General features: G+C 38.9%; 1 protein-coding gene across 5 annotated transcripts in view; it reads left to right on the top strand.

Moving 5' to 3' along the window:
- CHRM3 (cholinergic receptor muscarinic 3) overlaps positions 1-19,871 on the top strand; it is a 502,885-nt gene that overhangs the window by 223,758 nt on the left and 259,256 nt on the right. For 4 of the 5 annotated variants that reach the window (XR_008998860.1, XM_036919345.2, XM_036919347.2 and 1 more), the window contains exon 3: positions 12,674-12,736. The gene's annotated coding sequence lies outside the window, so the exon portion shown is untranslated. The remainder of the gene's footprint in view (positions 1-12,673; positions 12,737-19,871) is intronic. The other variant, XM_057505756.1, reaches the window with a different exon arrangement.

Raw genomic sequence — 19,871 nt, forward strand, 5'->3', positions numbered from 1 at the left:
ATAAGTCTCAGTATTTTTTATGTCAAAGACACAATCACAATTCCTGCTTCTCAGACCTTCTTAGCAGGGAGACCCTTAGAAGACATGTGCCAGAATTTTGATTTTGATTTTGATTAGTATGTCACAAGACATAATGCAACATATCATTTAGCAGCTTTTTCTTAATTTTTATTAGGTAATTTTATCAATTGATATAGAGCTGTGGTGTGCATTTTTATGCATTGAATTGCCACTTCCATAAATTTGGAATATCAACACTTTCTGAGCTTTGCAAAGTCCTCTTTATGACTTAAAACTTTTCCTTAAATCAGAAAATATACTTATCCCTATTCTCTAAATTGCATGCCATCTTCTTCAGACAGATAAGGAAAAAGCAATCAAACCCACAGATAAACAGAAACCAGCCTATTTCTCACCGCCTGCCAGCTCCACTCTTCCTTACACACTAAGAAATGTCAGCCTGGTCAGAGTATCGTTCAGCAATCCCAGAAGCCATTTCATTTTTGGTTTTTTTCGCTCTTTTTTCCTCCTCCATCATTTCTTTTCCCATTCTCTAAAGGTTGCAGCTAAAAGAATGCTGCCTGTTGCCTCACACTGAACCTTCTGGACCCACCATAGAACTTCCTCCCCATCGTAAGTTTCCCTATGAAGTCAAGCAGCTCGTGGAATAGCATGGTGCTTCAGAGTCGGATGGCCCAGGTTCAGACTCTGCCACTACCACCTCCTACCTGTGTCATCTCGAGCTTGGTTTTTCCCTTCTCAATTACAAGATAAGAGTAGGGCTCTTGCCATAGTGTTACCATGAGAATTACATGAGCTAATTCATGAAACCATCTGCAATACGTCAAGTGCTGTATGTGTATGCTGTCTTTCTTTTTGAGATGTGAACCCCAAATTAGGAGACTGCTACCTAAAACTATTAACAAAATCAGCAGGTGTAATTTGGGGTATCCCCTCATCGTCTCCCATATGGCTTTCTTTCCCAGCACTCCCAGGAGGACCTAAGCAGGAGTGAAGGGGTGATGTGGTATTTCATGAAGCCCAAGTCTTTGCTAGCCAGGCCCAACCTGCACTCACTTGCTGTACAGAAGCACAGGCTAAATTCTTGGTGGTTCTTACGGCTGTTTCTGCCATGCTGCTGATGAACTGTAACGACCAACTGACGACTTGGAGCAGATCAAACAATTTCAGAGCAACAAACTGCTGTGACTTTTAAGCAATAGAATAGGACACTGTACATATTTATGCATTTTTAAATATAGAGTTTGTAGGAAAATGAGTATCACCCACATTACATATTTAAATAACTCTTCCAATCTTAAGTAGTATGGAATAGGGCATAATTCATGGTCATCCCCCATACATACATACACAAAGTAGACACCTAAGGAGTGACAGCTCTTAAAACAAGGATAGTTGAGTGAAAATCTATAGATTTTTATATTTTATATTTTATAAGAGACATGAAAATAAATGGGCCTATAAGGTAAAGAAAAGCAGATGTGTGTCATTATGTATGTGTGAATCTGTGTGTGTCTGCCTCTCTCCCCCGGTCAGTCTTTCTGAGTGTGTGTGTTTCTTACTCTCTATTTCTCTGTCTCATTCTGTCTCATGCTGTCTCTCTGTCATGCACACATAGACACATTCACACCACATTAATGGCTCAAATCACTAATCAGAAATGTAAATTCATGCAGCAATAATCAAGAAGAATGCAATGTCACATTTAAGAAAAAAAGAAAAGACTAATGTAGTTCAAATGACCCTATGTCTTAAACGGTCAAGTTTTGTGATTTCCTAAAGACAAAGTTTTGTGTCTCAAACTGGTAAATTCTACTTATCACAATTTAATCTATGAGTCTAATCTCTGAAGAAATGCAGAACAAAGAAAGTGGCTACATATATGAACGATATTTGCAATCATACTGATCCCTTAAAACTAAATAAATCAAAACTTCAACTGGATAATATTAAGATGAACAATCAAAAGATACAAATGAACGATGTTACATAAATATGAAATTTTAAATAAAAATTTGAGTTTAAGGTTTCATCGCATTATGCATGCATAATAATGGTTGTCAGGTCACACTAGGAAGATATGGAAATAATTGTTACAATTTAATGCTTATGCACAAAATAGGCTTATCCTGGGCTCAGAAAAAATAAGTCCTGAACTTAAGTTCCTACATATTTTCTTCTCCTGTACCTCAGATTCCTAGGGACTCTTGCTGCCTTCCAGGTGGTCAAAATGCCCAGCTATTACATCATCCAACAAAACCCGTATTCCCTCAATAAAGCAGATAAATCATGTGGCTAAAGGAAAACAGTATGCTTCAATTCATACAAAGGTGGAAAGGATTTCACGGATTACAGAGATATTTTCATTTAGAGTATCTTTGAATCCCTAAATGAGTGTCTAATTGCCACAAATTCAAGTAATCTCTTTCAAAGTAATGAATATTTTAGACACAAGAGGATTAACGGAATTTTAAAAAGCAAAATGGTATACAGAGGTAGTATATTCAAATAAAAATACCCTTTTGTTAGCTTAAAAAGTATTCACTTATTTCTAGTCTAAGAAGGAAAAAGGTTAATATATTTTTTCAAGTTGTTAATTACATGGTTGACTATTTCCTAATGGATAATTGTCATTTTTTTTTAAATAGCAAGTCAAATTTTACTAGAGTCTGATTGTTTTCTTCTCCACCTTGCCTATGATTAGGGGGCAGGGGTGATCTCAATAAAATGGGTGTTACTAGAATGAAACGATTTCTGTAGAATCCAGATGGACCTTTCCAAAGGAAGACAGAAATACTTCCACGCTATCAGACATCCATCAGGGAAAAGTTCTGCCCTGGCCTAACCCTGAGGCTCCCTCCAGATATGAGTGACACCTTTTTCTAATGAAAGAATTTCCCTTTGCTCTTCTAACATGGGGACACAGGGACCCTCCAGACTGCTTCTGATTTAGGAACATCAAGTTATAACCTTGGTATTTTGAGGCAATATGCGTTAACCATTTACCAACCAAAGGAATTATACAGACTGACTCAGGACATCTGAGTTTTTTCTGAAAGATCCTTAACAAGGAAAACTGATTATGTTGTTTACACCACCAACAGTATTATATTTCCTGAGAACATCTGTACAATAGGTACTGCCAAAATTATAATTCATCCCATCAAAACTGACCTTTCCAAAAATTTAAGAGGTTGAAAGTTTAGCTAAATACAGTTTCAGGAGCTCATTAGATTTTCAAGAGTATATCTAAGAATACCACAGTTGCATTTCAAAATGTGGTATTTGAAAATTCATTTCTGACAATTGTTATTGAATGTCGTTTTTCTTTCCCAAATCAGTTAGCTTTTGTTGTGCAACACAGCATATAGTATTTCCTTTTCAGAAAGATAAATTGATTTCTCATGATGATGTAGAGTCACTGAATCGGTGGGGGGGGGGGGGGGAATACTTATCCTTTCCCAAATGCAAATTCATTTTCAAGCTAGGCTAGACTGGACTAGATCTTTTTCCTGCACTGAAGCAGGAAAGACCCCGGGGCCATGTGATGCAGCATTCGCCTGAGTTCCCAGAAAAAAACCTCACCTGGCCAAGCAAGATTAGGAAAAAAAGTGTCAGAATACATCTGCCTTTAAGAAATCCACAGTGTATATCTCAGTTTTATTTTGAGTGTTCCTGTTGTAAAGACATTGGTAACATAGTGTTTGATCCAGGACCCAAATTTATTTGCACACCAAATCTCTTTTTTGAATACTATGGAGCTCCTAAGATGTCAGGCGCAGTCTCAAAGATGCACACCACCTATGCAGAGTCTTCTGGTTGCTTGATTTTGCCACTGTAGACACTGTCATCGTGGCCTCTTCCCAGAATGCAGACAGTGAAGGTAGCTCTCTGCAATGACAGTAAGAGTTAAATTTTATAAAAATGATTAAATGTTGTGTCAGAAGATTTAAATCCACACTGTGGTGTTGATATATCTATATTTTTAGAAGTATAATTATATACAGCACACTGTAAATGATGTAGAGTTCCAATATTAATTTCCATTGTTTTACACACACACACACACACACACACACACACACACACACACACACACACACACACACACACACACACGATGACAATCATAGATGAGATGGGCACCGTGTTGGCCCACTGGGGGTTCCTTTTGTGTCTAGGCTGAAGAACTTTGTGACCGGCCTTTTTATGATCTCCCCTGGTTATCGTTTGATGCCAGTGTCCTTATGTATCCTGCTTACCTTGTATCTCATAGTAACATTTCTAAACTTAGTCAGTCTCTGCCTACAGTTGTTGGATTTCTTTGTTTGTGTTTGTTTAATCAACTACACTCCTAAGAAGTCTGGCTTAGCTGCCAGACTCTGAGAGGTGCCTGCCAGTCAGAATTTACCAGACACAATTCGTTGTTTGTGCTGGTCTCAGCCATATGTCTACCTGGACAGAAACATGGATTCAGAGCACAGGTGGGGCACATGTCCTTATTGATAATCTTGTGAAAGAGATGACACATGAATATACAAGTGGGGACAGCTTTACTTGTGGGGAGTGTGGTAGCCACAGACAAAGCTAGCAGCCCAGAGCAGAAACATGGGGAAAGAAGAAACTGAGACAGGCCAGGCATGGAGGATCCTGTCTGACTTGGAGAGGTCTTAGGGCTTAATATTTTAGGGGATGTGTCTTCAAGTTACTTCAGAATGTACTATAAGGCCATTAAAAAAAAAAAACTGCAATCAGAGTATTAGATAGAGAAAAAAGTCTGCACACATTCCCATCATTCTAAAGAGAGCCACATTATCACTGAAATGTAGTTAATTTAGCTTCAGACCATGGATGATAAAACCAAGGCACTGAATCAAGTCCAGACTCAGCTACTGCTAAAAACCCAATGTGGAAATTTCCTATGAGTACTAAAATAAAGTGTAAAAAAAAGAAAAAAAGTTATTTTCCAAATAAGCAAATCCCTAGGTGAAGAGTAAAACCTACATTCATTGTTATTATATTTTATTTTTATTTTTAAGAATATATCTGCCTAAGGTGTTTTAAACTAAGATGATGTAATTACTAATTCTTCATCACTTAGTCAATTCCAAAGTGTAGTTAGTTGATGAGCTTGGCTGCCCCAATACCAAGGAAAGGTCTTGGTCTGCTAATCCACTACTGGTCCCTTAAGATATTTCTGATTCCTAATGGAAACACCAAAAAGAATATCCCTTATATGAATACAAACTCCTGGTATATTCCCCTTAGTTTTGTTCCCTGTAAACACTAATATTTGATCAGGCTTTGTTTTGACCAAAAATAAGAAATTTTCCTTCCTGGTTTTCACATTCATATTATGACTTAACTTCAGAAAAAGAAAGAGACTGAAATTTAAGGACTATAATTATAAGCCACCTGAGCTGGGACTGCTGAAAGGTTACCAGAAGACAAGGGTGATTAACATTTCCAAGCACCCGAACTGAGCCATTCTAGCTGAAGAATAGCATTTAAAGATATAATATTGTTTATAAAATTAAGGAACTACAAGACAAGACCTTTTGCTTTTTTACAGATATTTTTTGAACTTTTAAAGAATACAGGAAACCATTTGGTGGGCTAGACATTTTTTAAATTATGGTTTTTAAGGGGAAAATAATAGCAATGACTTTTAAATCAGAATGTTTTTCCACATAGAGCAACTTAATGGAGCATTTACTCATTTTCATGCAATTCAACACAAGCCTTTAAAATATCCTTTCTCTGAATACTAGTTACTGTTGTTTTTCCTAAAATTTATTTTTCCCAAGGATTATCTCTCTCTTATGCCACAGCAGAGGAACATTGGCCAAAGATTGTTTTCAGTCTGTCCTTAGCATAAGACTTTCTCTGAGACCCAATGTATATGAGAGAGATAGCTCTGAGAATACTGATTTTCTTGCCAAAAATCACATAGATTTATCAATTGATCAAAAGATAGAAAGACAGAGATAACATTCAGTAACGGTGAAGAAAGTGGGAAACAAAATTGCTATCACCTTTTTGATAAGTAACTGGCATTATGTACTAAAATATAAAATGTGAAGATCTTGTGACCCATAAATTATAATTTTAGGAAAACACAACTGAAAAAATGAGCATACATATACACAAGGATTATTATTGCTAAATTGTTTATAGTAGAAAAAAAGAAACAATAATAATTGCATAAGCAGTAAAAGGATTAAATAAATTATGCACATGTGTGCTGAGGTGGGTTTACCAGCCCTTATAAAGTATGAATTAGATCCATATGGGTTGATGAGGAATAGGTGATATATTGTTTAATGGAAAGTACATGTGCACAATAATCTGTATGATAGGGTAGTAGTAAGGGAAATGGGTGTGCTGAATGAGGAAACAAAGCATATGGACAGCTACACATCAAACTGCTAGCTAACATTCAAGGTTATTGAATTTGGGAGTGAAAACGAGGGAAGAAAAAAATAGTCATTTTTTTCCCTTTATGTAACTATCTATTATTTATTAAATGAGCTTTATTACTTTATAGCTAAAAACTAAAAAGCATTTTATTATAAATTCTCATACATGAATGGTTATTTAATTCTGTGCTTATGAATTGTTAGGTTGCCTGGAATTAAGGCTGACACAGGTTAAATCCGCAGAACAACGGATGGCAGAAGCTGGTGAACAGAGCCGCCTCCTGCCTCACCTCTGTGTGCCTTCCACTCTGTCTCCACAGACTCCTTAGAATTGTAAATAAAGTGGTCTCCTGGGTTTACCCACAAATGCATATATCAACTCAGAAATCACTGTATATCCAATGGGGATAAAAAAAAGTAGGAAATATTAGTTTTGCTGTATAAAAGGAAAAGTGAAATTCTGTTAAACTGTTGTTCATCTTCCTGCCCCCTCATTTCTTTCAGGAGTACAGACTAACTGCTTTTTGTCCGCCCTACCTCAGCAATTGTAGAAATATCATGATGAATCACATCAAATAAATGACTCTTTCACTCTTTGATTCAGATACAGGACCCACATGATATCCACTGCTATGAATTGCCTTCCAATTAATTATGTTATGAAAAGAGCTAAGGTTTCAAGATTTGTGTTTTTTTATCCTTATTTTGAAAGATGTTAGCAAATGGGGGTGTTTCTATTTTGTCATCATACATATTCTACTCTAAGTTCAATTTTCATTTTAAACCTGCCACTTATTACCAGAAGACAAAATTCAGAAATGGTAGAACTTGGTCTAAGTGACTCTTTAATTCTTTTCAACTTCTACAATCTGTGATTTTATAACTTTAAAGAAAAATAAAAGCCAAAATACAGTAAAGCTCCAGTATTTTTGTTCACAGTAAAACAATATCAAATTAGTAGTGTATTAGCCTGCTTGGGCTGCTGTAACAAAGAGAACAAATGCTCGAGTAACCAATCAAGCTTGTCATCTCTACCTCTTCTTATAAGGGAACCAATCCTATCAGATCAGGGCCTCACCCTTATAACTTTATTTAACCCTAATTATCTCCTTAAAGGCCACATCTCTAAATATAGTCTCATTGAAGGGTTAGGACTTCAGCATATGAATTTGAGGGGAATACAATTCCATCCATAACAGGGAGAAAAATAAATAGGATACTATAGGATACTAAAATTGTGTATATTTTATGCTGTTTCCTCCTTCTAAGTTTCCTCTGCACCTTTTAGTGAAACCAATAAATTGAAGTGACATTAACTGCCTACTCCAGCCAGCAGGCATAATCTATAGAATATGATTCTATATGGTCATATATTATTGCATTTAGTTGTTAAAATGTCTTTATATTTAACATGCCATGTGAAATATGTACCTGTATCTTTCTAAAAAGGGATATTTAAAATTACATCTTTTTTACAGTTTTTCTTTTACCTTTAGTGTGGTTTAATGCCGAAAAAACTGGTTAAACCTCAATTAGGTGTGAGAAATCATCAGTTTCTGTTATTTAACTGGGGCTATAGACATACTAGTTATTTGGTGTTAAATACTTTTTATTTTTTCTGATTTATTAAAAAATGAAATATAGAAGAACACGAAAGCCACATCTAATCATAGAAAGAGCTGACCAACAAGCATAAATATTATCAATGAAGTTCCTTTCATCCACTTCTGTATGTGTACAGTGAAAGGTAAAATTACAAAACTAGGATTTGTAAAGCCCTCTTCACATTGTTTTGTACATCTGTTTGAATGTAGTCTCCAATTTTTCTCTCCACGGTGTGAGATGAGGTCTGCTGAGACTGGATGGACAAGCAGTCCTTTCCCATGGGTTGGGTAAAGTTTTCTTCTCCCATTACTGCTTTCTGCCAAAACTGAAATGCAGAGCAATACTGTCCTCTTCACTTGTTTGTTGATATTGTCTGGAATTTCCAAAACTGTTACAATGAGACTTTGTAAGAATCTCAGTATCTGCTGCTGCTGGTGTCTGGCTCAGGGAGCTGTAAGAATTGAAAACTGTCAGCCTGCAAGACTCAGGCCTGCTCTGTCTGTACAGCAAATAAGGAGATTCATCCCTTCCACTTGATGGGAATTGTAACTGCCAAGTGGTCTGGTGTAGGTCTTCGTGAGACAGGGTTTGTAATTCATCTTCCTCAAATCCTGCTTTGCTTCCTCATTCTTATTGAAAATAGATGTCCCCTGCCCCCACCACCCACCGACCACCAACCCTCAGCTCACCTCCTCTGAAGGTGAGGGACTGAATAATTGCTTCACTATTACCAGTCCACTCATCCCAGAAGACTAAGCCTTACCCGAGTTCCCAGCCACTGGCTGAGGGTCAGCTTATAGCCACTGAGTCTGCTACCACCGTGAGGGCAAGTACACCTTGCTGTGAAGACTTTTGAAGCTCTGCGCACCATCAACCAGCCTGGCCTGCTGGACGTCATCCAGGGTTTGCAGTGTCTCCTTAGACACTGCAATGTGCCGTTCCCACTGCAGTGTAGCATTCTTGAGGACACGCAGCTGGAGCCTGTCTACCGTAGAGTACGCGTCCACTGTGAACTCCCGTTGTGCTGCTCTAATCAGGGCCAGCTGAACATCAAAACAGGCCAACAATTTCTAAAAAGCATTGTGGAGATTGCCGAACCTCTACCCATTCAAAATAGGAATTGTGTTCATTTTATAACTTGTAATGGACAAAGAAGGAGAATGGTGAATGGCAAGAGATGAAGCCACATCAAGTTTTGTCCCAATACACCCTTTGGAGCTGTGGTTCTCCTACGCAGAGCAAGCAGGCATCTGTCTATCTGTGAAATGCAAATAACAACAGATAGGGTTGTGACAATTAAATGACTGGGCTTGTGTAAAGGGCTTGGAACAGTGCCTAGAACACGATGAGCATTCAGTAAATACTTTGTGCTGTTGTGACACTACTATCATGTGCAATTTGACATGAAAAGGATGCAAGCCTGAATCTCCACTTCACCATTTACTTACTGGACAACTTTGTGACGGTTATTTGATACTGAGCCTCACCTGCAAATTGGAAATAATAACAAAGGAATGAATGATTTCATTCATAAGAACTAATTCATGTTTTAATTAGTTCTCTCCCTCCCTCTCTAGATGGGATGGCTTAACAATGAGAAGTCGGACTCTAGCGGGAACAAATCATAGTATAAGACAACACTGGAATGAACACAGATATTTAGTGATACTGGTTTCGAATAAGAATTTATTCAATAAATACACAGACTTGGTGTGATATGTACATTTTTGGAACTGTATTTGTCCTATTCCCATAAAACAAACTGTTAGGGTCAACTTTATCAAAGCACCTGTTATTTTGATCTTCAGATAAGGCAGGTTAAAAAATAAAGATACATTGTGAAATTAAAAAGGGGAATATCCTAGGTCCTGCCTAAGAGTCTAGGATCTAATTTCAGCTGAATACAAAAGTCAATTAATTAAGCTTATTTCAAGACTGTAAGCAGGTATAACACTAAATCAGATGGCTGTAGATTCATTTATCATCCAGTTAGATTTTGAAACATCTACTCAGATGTTTTGCATCTTCCTAGAGAAAAGAGCAGTATGCATGCTCAAAATAATTAAAAAGTAAGCAAATGTGGTTTTTGGAAAGTTGAAAGGAAATGGGACAGTCCAGATGATCATCGTAAAAATCCAGAACTGCTGCCTTGTTTACCACTATAAATACCCAAAAATGTGACAGAAAGAAACAACTACTTGAAAGACATTAACAAAAGAGCCTACCTTTCTTTTGATACATCCTACATCAAAGTAATATGGTGTTGGCCTATTGAAAGTAGCCTCTCATCTTGTCTTCCATAATTATTATTCTGTCTCTGGCTTTGTTTTCCCCTTTGTTTGGCTAACTGCATAATTATGACAACAATCTGGTATCACCAATCATATTCTGATTCTGTAACCTTTTGAACCATGTTTGCTAGGATTTGGAGGAGCCTGTCATCTATGCTCAGAGATTTGAAGCTCAGACCTAAATGAATATCATGCACAATTAATTTGCAATAGAACGAATTTGAAGCTAGGCTGAAAGCCAGTTCCCTCACTGGTTTTCAAAATGAATGCTTTGCTGAGTCTAAATGCTTTGCTGGAGAAACCTAGAGACCCTTCAGCATGCTCCATCTCAGTTACTGTTCTCCAGTTCATTATGTGAACAAGATACTTCTATTAATAAATGCTTTAACTGCATAGTATTTAGTTCTATTTTATCATTAATGGTGCAACTTAATTTTATACTACTGAGAAATATTACTTATTTTAAATGATTTGAATCAATACACAGATATGTTGGGACTCCTAATTGCATTGATTGCACTGGATAATTGTTAATTTTAGTAATAAAATCCATATAACAAATACTTACTGAGCAACTACTATGTGCCATACACACAGTAGGTTGTAGAGAGAGGATGGACCAGCACTTAGTGGAATTCACAGAGCATTCACTCTGTGACTCATTAGATTCAGCAAGGTATCCATGTGAACGATGAATTCTAGCTTGCTGGCATGCCTGCCCCCGCCGTAAGGCAGAAAATGCCTACTAGACAGAGACAAGGGACGGATATAGTTGTCTTCCCACTGAGGTAGTGCTTGATGACTTAGCCATCACTTCCCCTAAAAGGAATGAGAGGAATAATACTGTTGAATTTTATCTTGAATTTCCAGTTGTATAGATACTATTTCCTGAGAAGATGCAAGTATCTAAGAGGCAAGACAATTCATGGAAAGAATCAGACAGCCAGGATCCAAGAGACCTCTGCTCACTCACACCCTCTACCTCAGTTTCCCCCGAGTGAATGGATCTCATGAGATGACGAACTCCAGCATTTGCTTCCTTAGGACACATTCCTCAGACAGGGGATCCTGGGGATCTCTGAGAGGTCAGGTGCCCTCCTGTTGCCAAAAAGGGAGACAGTCCTTTAGTGATAGTCCAACACTGGGAGCAATAGCAGGTCCCAGTGGAGCTCCTGAGAGGGAGAGGCCCTCAAGGCAGGAGAAAGGGACATTGAGGTGGCAAAGAGGCCATGCTCTGTAGGATAGTGCTTCTCAAACTGAAGAAGGACTGATGTCTTTCTTTCTTTTCTTTTTTCCCAATCCTTTGTAGATTGATATTTACAAAAAGACATGCAAAGTACAAATCCATCTTCTAATCATGAATTGTTTCTCTCCACCTCTGCCCATGCCTTGTTGCATACTCTGAGGCTGCATAAAGCTCCTCCCCTCCTCCTTGCTGAGGACACCTTCCCCGATACCCCTGGAAGCATTCACATCCAGTCCCTGCCCCCTTATCCCATATCCCACCACCGTGCTGCACACACTGCAAAGTCCTGCTTTTAAAAATCCCACGCCGTCTTCCCAGGTCTCGTCCTCGACTCCTCCGGCTGCACTGCACTGCTGCTTCCTGTCCCTCTTTCCTCAGGGACGCCTTTCACAGGACACACTTCTTCATCCTCCCCTTATGGGACTTGGTGCCTCTTTTTCTTTCTCTAGGTCAGCCTTTGAAAAGAGATGCTTTCCTAAGGTTCTGGGCTGAATTTCAAGCTCTTTACACTTTAAAAATGTGAATGTCAGTGTCTGAAATGGGGTAGAAGATTTTCTTTAAGATGTGAATCTCTCTCATATGAGAACTGGATTGATCATAAGATAACTGTATGTGTAAATGTCCCATAGTGTCTGAGAGCAGAAGCGGGCTGGGACTTCTAAGAGTCTATTCCCACGACCTTCTCTTTGAAAGTAGAAGGTACTAACTTCCCTTTTGCTAAAAACGTGAGGCGTTCTATCATGTAAAATTAAGGGATAAGCAACTTCTGTTTTCTCTTCTTCTCACTTTATGTCCTTTCACTGTGACTAGAGCTTTGGCAGGTATGAGGAGTGGAACTATAGAAGGAGCCTTTTGTATAAAATTGGTAGATGTGATCCTTTCTCCCATGACAGGTACCTTAACCCTCTGACCCTCTGACCACCCACATCCTTGTCAGTTAGTTAAAAGAGGTGGTTAAGCACCATGACCACTTTCATTAGAAAATTCTGTAATTTTTTTACATTTCCTCAAATCATTTTGTATGATGTATTGACTTTCTCTTTCCCAGGGTCCTGGCTAAATGTTAACTCCAATTTCCTATTCTCTTCTAGCACCTACGTTCTGATCAGAGGCCACAGAGATGATATTCAGAACTTCCACTAAGGTACTGTAAGGTAAGATCTTTTTGAGTTGAGTTCTTGGCTGTAAAAAAAATTTTTATGGCTTGATCTGTGAAACAGATTAATGAGGAATAGGAATTTCTACATCGGTGTTATTTAATCCAATTTATAACTGCTACTGTGAGCACCTTAACATAAATGTACAGTTATGCTTAATCTTTCTGTGCCTTAGTAAAGATACTTTTTTGCTTATTTGCTCAGTAGATTCAAAATTACAATGAAGGCATGCTCATTAAAATATGAAATAAGCTGATTTTATTTCAAATACACATTTGTTAAGTGCAGCAATATGGGAGTTTTGGAAATCATGCAAAATGTTTGAATTTTTAGCTTACATAGGACCTTACAGCTTGTCTAACTTATAGAAGCTTAAATATTACCCCTTGATTTATATGTAGTGGGTCATTCAGAATGCTGAACATAGTCTGATTGTGAATATAAACAGCAACAATGTGGAAAAGCTCAATCCTTTTTAAATGTTATTGTTAACACTACTATATTCAGCAGACAAGGCTAATAGCCTACCCAATAATCCATTTTCACCTTCTTCCTTCCTAAAAAAAATCCTTATGTTTTGAAGGACAGTAAAGTGCCTAGTTCAAAAACCTTCACCTTCCCAGACTTCTTTACTGCAGCCACGTGACCCAGTTCTGGCGCATGAGCTCTGGGTGATGGGGTCCGGGTAGGGCCTCCCTTCCTGAATTAATTTAAGAGCAGAGCTTCAAGAGGAGAATATTTTTGGAACATTTCATTTGTTATTACACCATCTTCTTACTTAGTAAGCAGTTTTAAAATTTGTAGCTACCAAATTTTAATTTATAGAGGAGAATGAACAGTGACACAGAGAGGTCAATGTCATTGAAAGAATCTGTTACCTACATTTCCTGAGATAAGGGGCACTCCAGGCCACGCAGGATCACATGGGAACCACCAGGTTTGGTCAGGAGACAGGAGACAGGAAAGAGGAGAAAGTCTAGGTCAGAGTCTTAATTGGGAGTTTCTGCAAGAAAAGCAGAAAGTCTAGGATTGGCCATTTAGTACATCGCCGTTGAGCTCTGGGCTGTAAGGGTGGTCTCTGGTTGCCTGGTATCTGTCCCTGGGTTGATTTAGGGCAGAGGAGGTACTGGCTTGGTTTGTGAGAGTTAGGTAAGAAGGTGGTTGGGACTATAGACTCAGGATAGGTTGATTTACATACAAAGGATGTACTCTAGACCAAGCCCTTTGCTATCGCTAAGCTTTGGCTACCCCTGGGACAGCCAGCCTTTCCCTGGCCAGTAGGCTTTTCAGATGTCTAAACAACATACAATACAGAAAACAAAAAACATGATTAATGCAAGTGTCCCATCTTATAATCACAAGAACAAAAGCCACAACCAGAGATACTGGAGCAGAAAGGTAAAGCGAACTTGACTCCTAGCTGACGTTCTCGAGCTCTAGTGAGCCTCCTGTCAGATTGCTGTCGCATGAATCAAATAAATCCCTGACTTGTTAGGTCTCCTAAGCCTAACATCAGAGATAAATGCAGACAAAGCTGATTCACCAACGTTTGTATCTGGGCATCGTGCTGGACACGCTTCTGTACCCTACTGTGTCTTTATAGTAGTGCTGCTGTTATACTAATGGTAAGTAGTATTATCCCCATTTTACACATGAGGAAACTGATGCTTTGAGATGTTGAGAACTTTGTCCTCTGATAGTAAGTGTCAATGGCAAGGTTTGAACTTGCGCCTGTCAGATGCCCTTTCCTGTACTCTGCTACCCCAGTGCTGGTCCGGGCAGTATGATTCCAGAAGCCTTTGCTACAGCTGGCCACATCTGATAGTTAGTCGATGGCATCCTCCATTCAGTAAATGCTCTTTAGTAACACAGAAATTCCATTAGATTATCCACTTATTATAATAATAAGTGAGCTGAAGCTATTTCATATTTTTTAAAAAAAGGAAAGAGAAAATGCTGGTATGGGGGAATCAAGATGAATTGGAATTGCTTATGAAACCAGATGAAGGAAATATTAATTCCAGGTTTCTTCTTTTGTTTTTTGTTGTTTCAAAATAAAAGTTTAGAATTAATGGTCTAAGTACAACCCTCAAAACTCAGCTTTTTACCTACATTCCTAATATTAAACATTCTCTTTTTAGCAATCTCCAATTACTTCACTCATACCTATTAGATTCAGAAAAAAAAATGCAGGTAAGAAATAAATTATATAATGAAATCCCTTTCCAAAGAAAGTCATGCAAGATACTGAATAAGGTACTGAGATGAGCCAGGGGAGGAGGTGCTGGATAATGGAAAAGTCCCTGGCCTGGAAAATACAAGGCGGGAGTGCAGGTGACAGCCGGCTCTTTGGAGGCTTAAAAAAGCTGGCTCACCCCTCTGTACCTTTGTTCTTTATTTTGTAAATTGAGGGTGTAAGATGTCCTGATATTCTCTTACTATAAAACAATAAGCTTACCCTCTTGAATCTCCTTTTGCTCAAGCAGGGAAATGTAGTGACTAAAGCCAACCTTTTCCTCTCTGGCCATTGAACCTAAGAGATACCAGTCGTTTTCCTTTCCCTTTCCTTTTTTTTCATGTATATACATCTTGAATCTTTTCATTTCTTTCTGTCTCCTGTTCTGTCTCTTCTTACTCCAACTCATCATTCTGTCTTGCCTGGACAGCTCTTTGGTGGTCTCCTGGCTTCCCTTCCCCCATACCAAAATCCATTCTGGCACAACTACCAGGGTGTGGGGAATCTCGTGGAGTCTTGTTACTGCTCTGTTTGAGGCCTGCTTCAACTCCGTCCTGTACATTCAGAGTGCAGCTCAAGCGCATGACTGTGACTTACATGTTCGATACGATCAGGTTTCTACTTGTACCTTTTCTCCCTGGCTTCAACTCCAGTGTCCTTGTCTTTTTTTTCTGTTTTGAATGTTGCCCTGTGTTCTTTTCCCCTGGGGCTCTGGCACTGTGTCCCTGGCTGGCAGTGCCCTGGCACTGGCCCAGCTCAGATCTCAGCTCCTCTCTCACAATATGAGCTCTAGCCCAGGCACTCAAATTTAATTCCTTGTAAAAATTAGAAGTTTAATTTTAAGGCATATTAAAATACTTCCATATGGAAAAAATGCTTACATATATAGCTTAAGGGATTTAGGTAAGAGATGAAGGATTCAGCCACATTTGTCTATAGTTTTTTTGTTTCTCTCTCACTGTAATATGATCTGAGCTCCATGAGGGCAGGACCTTGTCTGTTTTCCTCACTGCCAAAACCCCAAAGTCTTTAAGGATACCTCTGCCCTGAAAGAAACTTAGTAAATATTGATTGGATGAATCAGTGTAGAGGCAGACAATGCCACAGATCAAATATCCCAAAAGAAGGTAAGCAGGGCTTAAAGATGTCCCCATCAGGCCTATTGCTTCGACAGGAAGGAATGGGAAAAATAGAAGCAAAGATTCAAAAAATTTCTGTTAAGAGGGACAGATAGCAAATGCATACAGAAAACAGCACTGAATCCCCAGGAGAGATTGCCTCAGGTGCTCTTGCTAGCGGCATTTCCGATCTGTGATGATGGGAGCTAAGTGTAGCACATAGATGATCAGAAAAGTTTGTTGAATGAAGGCCCAAAAGAATGAAATAATAAATTATGGAACTGCTAAGAACTTTGCCTTTTTTGAATGGACATAATACTTCCTTGAAACCAATATTTAGTCCATGTTAGTCACAGATATTCCAAACACAGCTGAGTGTGAAAAATATTCCACGAAACAGAATCCAGATATTTCCATCTTCCAGTAAATTGTCACAGTGACTCTCCAGAATGGCACACCATGCTAATGTATTAAAATGCTGACGGGAAAACGGGAACTAGACAAATGTCTTATCTGTCAATTAAAGGATGTAGCCTCATAGTTAGATTATAGCAATTCGGGGTTTTTTTGTTTCCTGCCAATTGAGATTTGACAGCTGTTTATAAAATATTTACATTCTGATTTCAGTCACATTGACAGCACTTTTGGTTCTTTAGAAGACGGTAATTACATGTTAGGAAGATGTTAAAAAAAAAAACTTTGAAGCTGATCTGTTGAGGGGAGAAATCTGTTTTTAAAATTGCACAAAGGGAGGAAATCTACTTTATTAAAGGATGTGCTTCCAATAAAAGTAAAAAATAACAGCCATTTGTGGTCCAGAGACATCCAAAGACATCAGCTCTGTCTGGCTGGATACATGCCACTCACTTTTTGTCACTTTATTATACACAGGTAATATTTGTATGGTACATGTGTAAATTAGATAGGATTTGAGGGCACCTATATGAAAGTTTATGAAAAAAAATTCAATACATATTCTTAGTATTCAAAAAAGAGAAAATAAAAAGCAGGGTGAAGAAAACTAAGTTGAATTTCTGTAGGATTTCAAAATTTCAAAAAAGATTTTCAAATGTTTTAATGAGAAGTATAAACTTATATATAACTTTTTCTTATCAGGTATTATGTTCAAAAGAGGGACCTGTAATTCTTGACTATTTGTCGTTCCAAAGTCTTGACAATTATTATCTGTGTGATGCTTTGTAAGAACAAGTAGATTATAGAAAATTTAAAACCTATTTTATATCCATTCAGGAGTTTTCTGCTATTGAAAGTGTTTTTAAAGCATTAACAGCTATTACTTTTTGTCATTAACAAATGTGACATTGAAGTTTTTTAAGGCAAATGATTTTGGAATCCAACCTAATATTTTAGCATCAAGCATTTAAAATTTGTGGAAAGCATATATTCTTTTATAGCTGTCAGCTTGCGCATAGCGTGGACCTCACCAAAAAGGGCATATCCAGCTACAAATGGACAAAAGTGGGCTTGACCTTGTCTGTGCAGCCAGGAGCAAAGGTGCAACTGCAGGCCCTAGGCCCACCCCCCTTCCCAGCCCTGGCTCATTCCTGCTCCTCCAGGGGCCTCACTCCGGGAGCGTACATGTGGATACTCAGTCTGAAGTACAACACCCCCTTTCCCACTGTGTCACAGTTGTCCCTTGGCCACCCATCGGGTCCACGTGCCAGACTACTGTATGTCTGTATGTCCTAGAGTGAGCTGATTGGGTCCTTGGGCAGAACTTCTGGGATCTGAGTACATGAAGCCTTGTCTGGAAAGAAGCAGACCCCCCATGGGTGTTTCCCTCCGAGAGGGTCACAGCCAGAGAAAACCAGATGCAGGGTTTCTCAAACATGCATGTGTATACAATCACCTGTTAATATACACTCTGGTTCAGGAGGGCTGCGGTGGGCCTGAGCTCTGGCTCCTCTGACTCACTCCCAGAGAGGCTGCACTGAGGCTGACTGACTGCAGAGCAAGGCTGTGAGGCACCGGCAATGGCAGGGGTCCCATGGCCTGGGTCTCAGGGCAATGCTAGACAGAAGGATCTGCTTTGGGTGAAGATGTTCGCCTGCCATAGAGAGTTGTCCAGACCCTCAGGAGCCCAGCCCAGATCCTTCGCATCTCTTACTTCCCACAGATGTACGGTGCCTCTTGCCAACCTGTACCTCCAGTTCCTCCATCAGCTCACAGCCTCTTGCCCATTAGGAGTAGCAGCTCACTCTGTGGCCAGGCACTGAACTTGCTGTCCTGGTGGCAGAGCCCACCTCCACTGTCTGTGCTCAGAGCATCTCAAAGGAGCAGCAGGTGTCCCCATCTTGCTTGAAAGCCCCTGAAAGGTCAGTGCCAGACAGGGCTCAGCCACACCTGTCTCTGAGGATCGGGCCCCTGCCCACGCCCTGCTGGCTGCACAGGGGCCCACGGGCATCATAGACACCAGGATGCTACCGCCCAGGATGCGTGAAGCCCTACAATTAGGTTCAGAAAGCTAGAAGCAGCAAATCTAATGGTCCTCTAGCAAGATGGCAACCCATTATATAGGAGTAAGTTAAAGGGCTAAACTGAAGTTTTCAGAAATGAGCCAAATGAAAGCAATGCATTTTTTAAAGATGCTTAAATTCTCATAGGAACATTTTATTTAAAAGGAAAAAAAATGCAAATTGGGAACAACAACAACAAAATATGTACACAGTATGTTTAAACAAAAATAGCTTTCAGGAAACAAATATCTGTACTATGCTATACACAGAAGAAATAAAATGCAAAAAAATAAAAATAAGTTGATTAAATTATCAAAACCTATCATAGAATAGCATTTAAAACAAACATACAAACAGTATCAGGATATGCACATCAAAAATAAAAGAAATCTTATGGGATAACTATAAAAAGGTAAAAGAGCAGCTATAGAAAACTAATCAGGTGAAGTAACAGATGTGATTAATTTCATAAAATCCAAACTGGGAATTAGTAAGTGACACTTCTTAACTAAAAGACGGTTTTAAACACAGTTCTGTAACATGGGGAAATTAAGTTACATTCCAAGAAAAATGAGGGCACTCTTAGGCTTACAATGAAAACATTGTAGAAAATGGGAAATTGAGAGGCACAGTCTTCCCACCAAGCAGTATGTGGCATGTGTGCAAATAGGAGAATAAATAAATTCAAAGTACATGTAAGAATGCCTTGGGTAAAAGAATCTCATAATGTGATAAAAGGCCAAAGCTATGGAGGTGCTATAATTTGCATTCCAGAATATCACAGGGAAAAAAAAGAAAATTCAATTTGCAGTTTCTTATTATTCTGAGACTGCAAACTCTATCCAATTCCTTTCAGTAAAGCAGGTTTTCAATTCCTGCTGCATGTTCCTGTATGAAATAGCAATTTTAGATGACCTGTTTTAATGCTTTAATTCACAGCTTCTTTCCTTGAAGAGCCTGCAGTCCAGTTTTGATGACAAGCTGCACACACTTCTTAATGTTACACATATTAAATATTAGACCAGATATAAGAAATGTAACCAAATAGCATTAAGTACCCAACAGATCGCAGCCCCGTTGCTGTCACGGGCTGCATCGTTCACGTCTTTCTATCCTGATGCATATGGGATCACAGGTCTGGGGTAGATGCAAGTGACTGCTTCCGATTTCTAGGGTGTGTTCAGGTGGGTAAGTGGGCTCTCAGGGTGAGGAAAGTGGGGGCAAGGCCAAAATGAGGAAGCCGTTGTAATTCTGAAGGAGCGTGGACTTTATATTAATAAAACCGATGAGAGTGTATGAGC

The sequence above is a fragment of the Manis pentadactyla genome, chromosome 8 (genome assembly GCF_030020395.1).
Source record: "Manis pentadactyla isolate mManPen7 chromosome 8, mManPen7.hap1, whole genome shotgun sequence".
Taxonomy (NCBI): domain Eukaryota; kingdom Metazoa; phylum Chordata; class Mammalia; order Pholidota; family Manidae; genus Manis; species Manis pentadactyla.